Source organism: Centrocercus urophasianus, unplaced genomic scaffold (genome assembly GCF_019232065.1).
Source record: "Centrocercus urophasianus isolate 14NV4802_14NV808 unplaced genomic scaffold, USGS_Curo_1.0 seq_22, whole genome shotgun sequence".
Classification (NCBI taxonomy): Eukaryota; Metazoa; Chordata; class Aves; order Galliformes; family Phasianidae; genus Centrocercus; species Centrocercus urophasianus.
In genome coordinates this window covers 1,827,772-1,840,033 of record NW_024884778.1, presented here as the reverse complement: position 1 = coordinate 1,840,033, position 12,262 = coordinate 1,827,772, and the positions used below count along the sequence as shown (strand labels likewise).

Sequence of the window (12,262 nt, the reverse complement as noted above, 5' to 3'; positions counted from 1 at the left end):
AGACAAGAAAAGATGATTGAAAGTCCTAAATGTATTTGTGCAATTCCGATTTGGCTTCAGTGAGCGTTCATTGTGTATGTGATCCAGAGATTATACGTGATAAAGCACAGAATTTAACCCAGGGTTTGAGTAAGAATATAGATATTTGTGGAAGGGCTGCAGGAATACTCTCACCTGCATGGTTTCTTCTGGAAACGAGCTCTGTTACAACTAAGGATGACTTCCCCTGAAACGTCACAAAACTTTTCCAGCCCTTGTGAGCCTACAACCACACCGGGATCCCAATGGCAGCTGCTGCACACTACAGCAGCATTCGCTAGGCACTTCTACCTGACAGAGCTTATTAAGTGCTTAAATCACACGCAGTAAGAGTTTTGGAAATGTAGGGAACATCAGGAAGTTTTCATGACTGTTCCAGTGAGCCCTGGCTATGGTATCTCAGCATTCCTCAGGATGAGCCGTGTGATTTGGGTGCCATAAAAACGATGCTGTATTGCTTTATGTTCTCAAAGCTCTTCTAGATCAATACTCCCTACTGCCTCTCTTCCCAAGAGCTGCATGAATAATTGATCTGGGGGCCTTGCTAGCTAAAGTGAAAACAAATACACAAAAAATAAGTTGGGTTTGTCCAGAGTGTTTCATTCCATATTAAGCCTTTTTTATTACATTTAGGTATATTTAGAAACAGTGAAGCATTTTGAAATGTCAAATGGACTGTTTACTTTTAAAGCTGTTGGTGAAAACATTTTTACTTTGTTTGGATTTTGGTTTGGGTTTTTTATGACACTGTTAATCAAGCTTGGCAAGATACGTTTGTTGGGAAGATAAGAGGGAAAAAAAAAGAGCACCCTCAGCCCTTCCCAGCCAAAAAAATATCCATACAGCACAAAGTAAAGCAAGTCCTCTCTTGTGTTTCTCAGGGCTCTGAGCACAAGTCTGTAGGGAATGAGCCCAGGGATTATCTGGAGGTCACTGTGCTGTTGACTTAATCTCCAAAATATAAATGATCAAAACATTTTTTATGCCAAATAGCTGTTTCTGTTACAGGGTGTGGGAACTGAGTTATTGAGTTGCAACTTTAGTCGGATTCATTTGGTGTTCAGGACAGGATTCATTAATGTTTTGCCTACAGTTTTCAGCTACCTTCTGTCATCCTTGGAGGTCCTTTCATCGTGAGGCTGGATGCTAAAGCAAAAGTCATAGGAAGGTGTGTAAGTTTCATGTGGCCATTGGTGGCACATCCATAAACATGCAGAAGACCAAGCTTGTAAATCCAGCCCTGAAACCCATCCTGTCCCTGTCTGTGGGGAGATGAATGAATTTGGCTTGGGGCATTTCTTCACTTTTTTTTCCCCCTCCTTCCCTAGATTTTCTTATCTTTATGGAAGATCTGTATACACAATGCTCTCATGACATCTGCCTTCCTGCCCTGGTGAGAAAATCCCATAGAATAAAGGATTTTGAATTTCCAAGTGTGGTGGGAAATGATGAATATACGTGGAAAAGTGTCTCTGGATTACTCAGCTATTTAAGCATTGTGTTCTTTGCATTCTGCAGAGGCATGGTGCATTCTGAGCTCTCTTTTCATAGCCTGTACCACCACACGTATTGCTTTTTTCCTCACTCATTTTATCTCAGTAATCTATGGAAAAAAAAGTAGACTGTCTGATGGCTTCTTTGGGTGGCTTAGATATGCTTCTATTGCTTGAATGTGCACTGTAAACTTGCTGACCTTTGTATAGGATGTCCTATCCCCCTGCCCAAGTCCAGGTCCTTCTGTGCCCTAGACAGAACTGCTTAGTTTTGAAGGTATTTGTACTTATTATTACACAAAAAGAAAAGCCAGAGGAACAGTTGTCAATCTCTTTGCAGTGCCCGTTTTCAAGATGTGCTTCTGGATGTCCATCTCCCCAAAGAGGAGGGCATTTATTAAGGTTCAGTTGTTCAAATGCTATTACTGCTGTTGGAAATACACCCGTGTAGTCCCTGTCTGTGAGCCGAAATGTTGACAGAGAGTTATTTTCACATCTTTTCATGTAATGGATGTGTTCAGGTTTTTCCTGCTCTCTCCTGCCTTTTTTCCCCTGATAGCTGAGAGAACTTTTAGTTCTGTTGCACAGCTTAATCGAGTAGAACTAACGAAATTTTAGCATTTGACAGAAGAGATGGCAATTCTGATTTCATCTCAATCTCAGCCTTTCATGCTGAATGGTAGGTAGTGAAGTGTAGACACCAGGCATGTTTTCAGAAAGCACTTTACTGATTACAGTGGTGCTGAGACCACTTCTGTGCTCTGCAGAAAAAATGACTCATGCCTGGCTTCTCCTCTGGTCATATTTTCTCTACTTTTTCTTTTTTGAGCAATGATGGGCACTTCGATGGCTGGAAACAGTGGAGATGTTTGGGCTTGTAAGTATGGCTGATAGGATTTTTAGCCATTTCCATGCCATCACTAGAGCAGTGTATGGAAGCCTTCCCCTTGAGCAGGTTAGTGTTGTTGGTCATATTCTCCATTGCTGCCCTTCGAGTCAACATTAAGCAAAGCTGGCGTAAAAACTTCGACAAGTATTTAAACAGTCAGCCTTGAAAAAGCAATATAATGAGGAAAAAAAGGTATCTCTAAATCACTGACAGCCAGAGAGGCCAAGGATGTTTCCGTCTCATGTCTGCCTGACTGCAGCTGATGATTTCAGCTTCAGTTCCATCCAATCTGTGCTGGCCTGCTCTGCCTGCTGTGCAGCATCGATGCCAATGACAACTGCTGGATGCTGTGGATTTAAGCACGCGTTCCTTAAGTGTTAAATCAGCTTCTCAGTGCTGGATCCTTCTCTTAAGACACATTCCCATTAAGGTGATATTCTTAGAGGAATGAAAATTTGGATCAGACAAGTACCATTGCTTTTTTTTTGTTTGTTGGAATGCCATTGCTTCTCCTGCCCTGTTTCTTGCATGCCAGGTGACCTGGAGTGTTTTATGTCCCCATCCCACTTCACTACACTAACCAAAATATTCAACTTTTGCTTCCCTGCAGTTCCTTCCAGTGCAATGTGCTCAGAGGTTTGTAAAGATGTACTTCTTGCACTTCTTGTACTTCTTCTAAAAGCCCAGAGCTGTTCTCTTGCCTTTTGCCAAGCAGACTGCCATAATATCCTGTTTCTTCCTTCTTGAGGCATTAGCAGTTTCTTTTCTTTCATTCCTATCTTAATGTCTTTATAAACCTTTTCTGCTTGGTTGAATTTGGTTCCAATTAGCGAGAAGTTAATTTAGAGAGGAGCATCTCACAGGCAATGTGGTTATAAAAGTTCAATTTCTCCAGGAAACCAAGCAAAAAATCTGCAAAGCTGGTGGCAAGTGTTGATTCACTGCTTTAACTCCTTCTCAAAATGCCACGAGGTCACCGAGCAATCTTCATGGGTTGCTACAAAGGTTGAAGCCAAAGCCCTTGTGGCTGCAGAGGGACGAATAGAAGTATTTTGCATTAGTACAGACCAGTGGAGGTCCTGGTTTGTTTGAAACCACCCAGCAGTGGTGGCGGAGCAGTGCTGAAGTAGGATTGTGTTTTCCACAGGCTGAGGCTCAGCCCACAAGTTTCTTTCTTGGAACAGGAGTAAAAAACAAAACTGAGGCAAGATCTAGGTGCTGGAGAGTGAGGATTGCAGATATGCTGGCAGTGGAAAAGAATGCCAGGCAATCACAAATCACACACACACACAAAAAGCTTTTCAACCTTTTCCAAGGTTGTTTGGCGTAACTGGTCCATATCTTGGACCTTAAAGTGACACCTGGTCCATGTTGTTTCATATATGTAAGGTACCATCAAATACGCTTTGAGGAAAATAGTGCAGCACTAAAAAAACCTGCCTCTCCTAAGAGGAGAAATTGATTAATAGTGACCCCCAGCCACATATCCCCATGCAGCAGTTAGATGTGCATGTGCAAATAAATGCCAGCACTTAAAAGCAAGTATGCTGTTGTGCTCTAAAGCCTCCAAGTGACCAGAAAATGATGTCCCCACAGCCACCTGTTGTGAGCAGCATCAATGTGCACCTCGGAGGCAGGATCCCCCAGCCACTGAAGAGGAACAACCTGCTGTAAGCTGTGCTGGCTCTCAGCAGCCTGGCAGCACTTCTGGACAGTGCAGCATTATCTGATGCTCTCCTCTCTTGCAGCAGCATGGCAGTGAGCGTGGAGCTGCAGGAGAGCAGCGTGCTTTGTGCAGTGCTCCATGTGCTGAGGGTTATTGCAGTTCAGGAAAAGAAGTTTCATTAAACTTAGATGCAGGCATATGAAAGTCATTTAAATAAGAAGTGATTGAAAGATGTAGCTTCCATTCAGAGTGCATCTCCCATCATTTATTTTTTACATTACACCACGGTCAGCGTTTAAATTATTAAGAGTAAGAGAAGCTTCTTAGGGGATAGAAATGGATGAAACTAAAATTAATCTGACATGATCCTTTCTCTAAAACTGCTGATTCAGCACGTGTACAGGTTTATCAACATATTTAGTGGTAAGAGAGCAAGATAAATTATTCCCAAATTTGGACAAGAGAAATGTGCTTTTGTAACTCGCTCACTATTCCTATTTTCTGCCTACATAGAAGACTGATATTTCTGATGGCACAGTGAACATACAGGTGTTGTTTTAATTGAGTAATTTATGAAATCAGAAGTATTTCCAGTAACAAATGCCAAGCACATTTTGGATTTGTGCTTCTCTAGGAACCTGGCTGTGTGAGCGGCACCTTTGCCTGGCCTGCGATCTGCCCTGCTTCAGCAGAACTGGGTTTTGTGAGCAGGAGTTGCAAAATAGGTCACAGTTGAGGACAGAATTTCACACAGGCATTCGGACCCCAGTTTTCATCTGCCGTACATCATTTATTCACCTTTGGTGTCAGCAGAGCTGCTTCACTTCCTGGCTGGGAAGGTTCTGACTCTGTAACTTTGTGATACAGTTTTAAGTGAGACAGCAGATTTCCTTATGTTTTTGCCCTCTTACGGTGTGCTGTGTGTTTGTGCCCCAGCTGGACTGTCCCAGGGTGGGCAGTGAGGTGGGATGGACGGTGCTTGTAACTCCTGTAGAGAGCAGGCTCGTCTTTCCAGTACAGCCCTTGGAAATAATAAGGATCGTGACATTCATGGATTTTTCATTTATCAGTGGCAGCTCATGACATGTTTAAAAAGAGATGATCTGCAAGCTAGTCACGTGGTGCATTCCCCTGTTATATTGCTCTTGCTTCTAAATGAAGATTGAAGTGGTATTGGAGAAGGTAGCGTAGACAGAGGCTGCCTGAAGACTGAAATCTGTCATCTGACAGAGCTCAGTCAATAGGCATTTATCCAAAGTCCTAACATCTTGTGATCTCCATGCAAAATAAATTAGGGATGTGAGGACAGCTCCCAGGCTCTTCTAACCATTTTGCCACAACCCTTACCCCCCCCTCACCCCGCTATAAATGGCCACTGGCACCACACTCGCAGGGTCAGCCAGGGTCTGATCTGCGCTCAGCTCCCTTGGGATGCTCATAACAGAAAGCATGCCCTCAACATCAGCTCTGCATCTCTAATTCTGCAGTCAGCTTTGAGTTTCCGGATCTCTGAATGCAACTATTGCTCCATGCAAAAGTCCTGCGCTCCTTCCCGCTGAGGTGTTGTTTTGTAGCTAAAAAATACATCAGGTGATTGGTTTGAGCATTTTCTGCTATCTGATGCATACGTCTCAGTGTGCAACTGGATGTTGCTTTTAACTGGTGTATGTCAAAACACTGCCTGTCAAATTTGTAGGTTTTTTTTCCTATGTTGTGTGGAGGAGTGCTGTGGCATTGTGTATGGAGATATCTGTGCAGTGATCTGCCCTAAAGGACGCACTGCTCACCCTCATTGCTTGGCCAAATATTTCAACCTTGGAGCTGATTGTAATATTAATTCACTGCAGTTACCAAATGCTCCACATCCAACTTTGTTTTTTGAAAGGTTTGATCTAATCTCTTATAGCTACAGTAAGAGGCTGATCAAAGGTACTGAAGGCTGGTATTAAAGGATTAACTGGGTCACATTGAAATATGTTTTAAAATAAGCCCAGGGACCTTTAGCTTTACTGAAGCAAGTGCACAAAAAAAGGAAGATTTTTAGGCTAACTCTCCCTGGCTTTAAACAGAAAACAAACTGATGGATTAAATCTGCGAGTCATTCCTTAAGGTGATATCTGCAGCACTCTGTGTAGAACAAGCTGGGGAAATACAAGCAATGATTGAATCTCACAGCTCAGAAATGTAGTGCAGAATTAACATGCAGTGTGTCATTTATGTACATGCTCAGCTTACAGCATACTTTTTTTCATTTGACATTTGCCCATAAGTAACTAATAGCTTCAGTCGGGCCCCCCATGTCTTTTATTTTGGCTCTCCCTCCTTTCCCTTTGCTGCTGACTGTGTCTATCACAGAGGTGCTTTGTTGGTTCCTTTATGTTCCTTCGTGGGGATGCTGATGCCACTCTGTGGAATGTATCGAGCTATTATTATTGTGGGTTTCTTTTAACCTACATTTCCTCATTGAGATCAGCTTAAAAACAGAGTGAGCATCATAAAGCCTGGTGGAAGAAACGTCAAATCATCTGGGGTTAAATGAGACCATGCATGCAACTTGTAGGTGTGAAACTTGGGCACGGTTCTCTGGTGGTTGTTAAATGCACAAGGTTCCCCAAAAATATAATAACTTTTGGAATAATTGCAGTCTGAGGTTTGTTTTGGGATTTCTTTTGTTCTGGCAGGACCAGGCTAAGCTGTACATTCCTGTAAGACAGTTTATCAGGTTTGTCAAGACAAAACCTGTCTGCCTTTATGCCAGATTGCTGTAGGTGTGGGATGGTGTCTGCTGCCCATAAGGCCTTTTGAAATAGGTTTGTTTATTTAGCTGTAGTAAATACAGTGAAATGACACTCTCAGCAACATTTTCCATTCAGTCATAGATAAAGGCTGCTGCTGATTTCTCTCCCGGGGGAATTGCAGGTTAGAAATTTGTCACAGTCCCAGAAGGCATGGTGCAGTACTCATTAATGTTTACAGTGCCATGCGGACGGTGTAGCCAGCCATCGACTGGGGCTGGAGGCTGTTAACGAGAGATAAGCCAGGTCAATTATGTGCAGCCATCAAATATTTAACTATTTTAGATACTGACAAATGGAGATGCAGCAGATGCAGGTGATTATTGATCCGGTTTCAGGTAATGAGGACCTCTCACCTTTTTTATTACTCTCACCTGGAGCTCCATGTGCTGGGCGGGCATGGAGTCACTGGGCCAGGAAGCAAGCAGTGCCCTGACTACATTGCAGATGGCTGTCTGCCTCAAAGCTTGGCCAGTTGGTGCATTTTCCTCATTCGTGCTTCTGATTCATTAATGTGAGTGACATCAATTTGTGCATTTGCATTGTTTGTGACTAAGAGGATGGCAAACTCTGTTAATGGGCATTGGAAATTGTGCTCACCGCATGCTTTTTGATGCGTGAGTGTCTGCAGTATATCCAGCTTTCCTGCTGCCGTAAACCAGTGCCAATACACACAGGGGCACAGTTAAGTTTGCAGGAGTTACTGCCTCAAAGTGGAGAGGGACTGCTTGCTTGGTGTGGAGATGACAGCAGTGCAACCTGCAGCATCACCCCATTCTCTTCTGGTGCATTATTCCCTGCTAGACCTTGTGGGGATGTTGCAGCATCAGTATTGGAGGGTTTGAAGAAAAGCTTTGAAAACCCACAGAGACGTTGTAGTTGTGAGTTATCGAATCTCAGGATGGAGAGACGACCTCTCAGTCTGCCTATCTCCTTCTTTGATTTCATGTCTTCATAACAGTTCCCATCTCATTAACCCCCTTCCCTTACTGCTTTACATCCTCGTGGATCTGACTGGATTTGTGTCTGATTGGTTTCCAGGAGTGTGTTGTTGTATGGCAATGTCCTTTCCTGTAGCTGCTTATAACACAGTTTCAGGTAAAACCTCTAAATAGCAAAGCATCCTCTTGCTTATCCTTCAGATGCTTCCTAACGTGCCTCATGAAAGCTTTTTACTTTCTATAAAGCTGCTGGGAACGAGGATGGGTCTCAGAAACGTTGTAGCTGTTCCTTAAACAATGTGGGTAAATACTCCGTGGCAGATAATTGTGCTTTCTTTGTCAGAGGCCATATCATCATTGGCCCTTATTGACCAGTGGTGCTTTTGTACTTCTCTAAGCTGAATTGTGGACATTGATTCACTCATATTAAGGGTTTATTGTCCTACCTGTAAGGATAGTTCACATCTTCGTTTGCCACTGGTTGACTTTGGAGCAGCGGCATTGCCAGTTTTAGTACAGATGACTGTTTAGCCAAAAATATCTTATTAACTTTAGATTAATCTTGTCCATTATTCATGACTCCTTTTATTAAAATGTGCGGTTGTGGCCCAGTAGCAGCACTGCTACCTGGCTGCCCTGGAGCACGGACCTGAGGGGAGAGCTGTCGAGCAGTGTTTGCACCCAGGTTGATTCCTTTAAATTATGCAGCAATTATTTAAGAAGAGAAGATAAAAAAAAAAAAATTGATCCCGAGTGCTGGCAGGGCAATGAAACGGGCTACAAGATCACAAAAGAAATGTGTACAATGCATAATTCATGCAGCCCTACTATTATAATAAAACCACGAAGGAGAAAAACTGTCAAAAACTCCAGGTGTGACACTGACAAACAGGTATGGGTGGAAAGGAGCATTGGGGGTTGGGTAGGGCCAAGTGTGTGGTAAGTAATGCAGGAGTTCATCTTTCCCTGACAGTCCTTTGTCTTTCACACTGCATGCTTGTGCAAACAGCTGTAGTGCATTGAGCCTCCTGGTCAGCTCTTTATGTTATTCAGGGGGCTAAGGAGTTTGATCAAGCAATCAAATCCCAGTGACATTTGAAGTTAGGAATGTCCCCTACGAGCAGTCAGCAAAATATAGGAAGGTGAGAACACCAAATGAATTCACAGGACATTTGTCAGGTGATCAGTTGCGCTTTATCATCGCCTGAATTCTCTGTCACTATCAAAGCAGTCTGTTAGTACCACTTGAGAGAAATTTAAACACCAAGACATGGAAGCAATTGGAGCAAAAGCAAAAGAAAAGCTGTAAATTATCCTCCAAAAACCATTCTGCTGTGAGGTTTATATGCTGTCGCTGTAGGCAGATGCAGTTCCCACTCCAGCCCTGTTTGGAGCACAACCCCAGAGCACAGATCCCAGGTGCTCAACTGCCATGCTTGGCTTATGGGGCGAGACCAAGAAGAGTGCAGACCTAACTCAGAGTGTGTTCACCACACCTGGAGCTCAGTTGTCCGCAAGGATAGCACAGCAGGACGATCCTCCCCTTTCATTTAGAAATATCTCAAAATGATGCACTAATAGGCTGTATTGCTACTGCTACATCTTGGGTTGCTTGGGACTGTTATGCAGGGAAGGGATTCTTCATTTTCTTAATTTCACATCTGTTTCTTGCAGTGTGAAACAAAGCATAATTTTTACGCTTTACAGGAATTGCTGCTGAGCTTTTGTTTCACATTTGAATAATAGTTCCCACCTGTCTGACTTGAGAGTGACATAGTAGGTGATAATATATAGATTACAGGAGCTGTTAATGACAGGATTAATCTCTGTAACTTTCTGTAAAGCCTATAAAAACTAATAGTGTATTGTGCCACACTGTTCTTATTAAAAATGGTAAGTTACTCCTTTTCTTTCTTTCCCAAATATTAATTTCAACATTTCATTCTCCCATTCAGCTTCATGGTAACTGTAATCTTCATGTTCTAATAGCTTTTCCCACGATAGCTACAGAGGCCTTTTTACAGCCAATGTTTCCCCACTAGACCATGTCTCTTAGTCCAACATCTGAACAATTCTTGAGCACCTCCATGGACGGTGACCCCATCATTCCTTGGTCCTACTGATGGAACAGTCTTTCAATTAAAAAGCAGAAGTTTGTAATAAGTTCCTGAAATATATAGACTATATAGAGTGTAATGTGTAATTAGAACCATGAATTGCTTGTTACCATCTGTTCTTTGTGCTGAAAGAGTGCTTGTCTGTAACTTGGTAAACGTTTCCATCACCCACAGCCACCAGGAGCTATCTCAGGCAGTATTTTAAGTGTCTGTTTACACAGATCTTACAAATTGCCTATGGGATGTGAACTGTCTATCACTTCCAGAGCAATTAGTATCTGAAACCTTATCAAAAGAAATCCGTCAAGTTTGAAAAGCCATAAATATTGCACTAGGATCTCTAAGGAAATCAAAGTGAGTTTGATACAGTATTTATTTACATGTTGCCACACAAGCAAATGCACTTACAGAGACTCCAGTCTGCCTTGTCTCCTGTGCTTTGTACTCCATCAGTCCCGTGTTATTTTAGCAAGACAATTATCCAGTTGTTTTAGCTATCCTGTAGCAACAATGGACTGCTCCAAGGATGTAAGGCTGAGTAACCCAGGCGGTTGCATCTTTGTGCAGTGGTTTATTTTAATGAAAGGAAGGGAAGAATTGTGACATTGGATCTTTATTATGTCCAGCATTTGGATTTGGAGTTCCTTAGTTTTATGTAGCGAAACCAGCATTACCTGAAGATGCCTTTTGGAGAGGTTTTGAGAGTTCACACTCTATAGAAATAGTTCACCTTTAGCGCCTTTGGTTGTTGGAAGAATCCATGTTCATTTCCATTGTGGTGCTCTGACCTTCTTACTCCTGCACAGCTTCACATCTGCTTTCTTCTCTCCTGTATCTTCTCTACCAGGGTTTCCAGCCTCTCAAGTTTCTCGGATGACACATATACTCCAGAATTGTAACTAAGGTCTTGAGTTTTAACTACAGTCTTGAGTCTAACCTCTGGTGAGGTGGAGGTCAGCCTGTTCTCCCACGTGACTAAGGATAGGACTAGAGGGAATGGCCTCAAGATGTGCCAGGGGAAGTTCAGCTTGGATATTATGAGAAGTTTCTCCTCCAGAAGAATGGTGCTGGAATGGGCTGCCCAGGGTGTGATGGAGTCACAGTCCCTGGAGGTGTTCAAGAAGCATTAAACGTGGTACAGAGGGATGTGGTTTAGTGGGGTGATATTGGTGGTAGGTGGATGGTTGGACTGGATGACTGTAGAGCTCTTCTGGAGCACTGGTGGTTCTGTGATTCTAGAGCAGAGCCTAGGAAAAGCTATTACAGCTTTCTTAAGAATGAAATTACTGTCTTGAGAATGAGGGCAGATGGGCTCTTCATTGCTTTCACCAGCAAAGAGGCAAGAACCACTTCAGGTAAAGGTGTCTTTAGCCCAGAAGCACATGGATATGGCCTAGTAATACAAATATTTAAATTGGAAATTAATGGGTTCTAAGTAATTAAAGCAAAACCAACTTCCACTGGAAAAGCAGGAGCCAAAAACCTTGGTGCTTCTGGGTTGTCTGTGATGGGAGCATGGAACGTCCTGAGGAAGGGCAGGGTAGGACAGGGATTGCTGATCCAGGAAAACCTCCCCATCTTGTGTTTTTATGAAGAACGTGTGATTGATTCACCATTTCATTCAACAAAGTTACAAAGTTTGGGGGTCTTTAGTGGATACCTGCAATGTGGAGGTTTGCTGAACTTTAAATGCCTCTGTGTGCTCCACAGCAGGGGTGTTTATTTGCCATTACTGGGTGCTTCTGAGATAACAAGATAATTCTTCACCAAAAGTGAATTTAAAAAAAAAAAAAAAAAAGGAAAAGAAAAAAGATAATAAATTACCTGCAGAAAATAATAAGCCAACTGAGAAGTGCTACCTTGTAGGCTCCTGAGTATCCTCTTGGCATCAGCATGACGTTACTTATAATTAGATGCACATGTGTAAATACGATGATTAGATATTCCTACATAAACAGAATTAGCATAACTTCCTAAAAGTCTAAGTAGGCACTTTATAATCCTGTTGTTAAAAATAAATAAATAAAAGCCCACAAGCTGCATTCAACCCCTCGTGTGTGTAAACAGTGGAACGTGAGGGCTGAATGTATTTTCCAAAATACCTAATGGTGGAGGTCAATTACAGTTATGACTCATTAGAGTATTAAACTAAGAATGTGCTTTTTAGTGTAATTACTGTTGCCTTAGAAAACTACAACAATCTTGCACTCGCTTGAGTTCTTCAAGCATTTCCAGTGGGTTTGCATATTAGTCTTAGGCAAATATAATAGGGTTATATTGCATTAACCTCACTTATAAAATGCAACCACTTGCAGCGTGTCT

The 12,262-nt window shown here is 42.4% G+C and overlaps 1 protein-coding gene across 4 annotated transcripts in view; it reads left to right on the top strand.

The window, feature by feature from the left end:
• The window catches only part of CNTN4 (contactin 4), a 252,213-nt gene that overhangs the window by 172,724 nt on the left and 67,227 nt on the right, over positions 1–12,262 (top strand). The gene's annotated exons all lie outside the window — the stretch shown is intronic.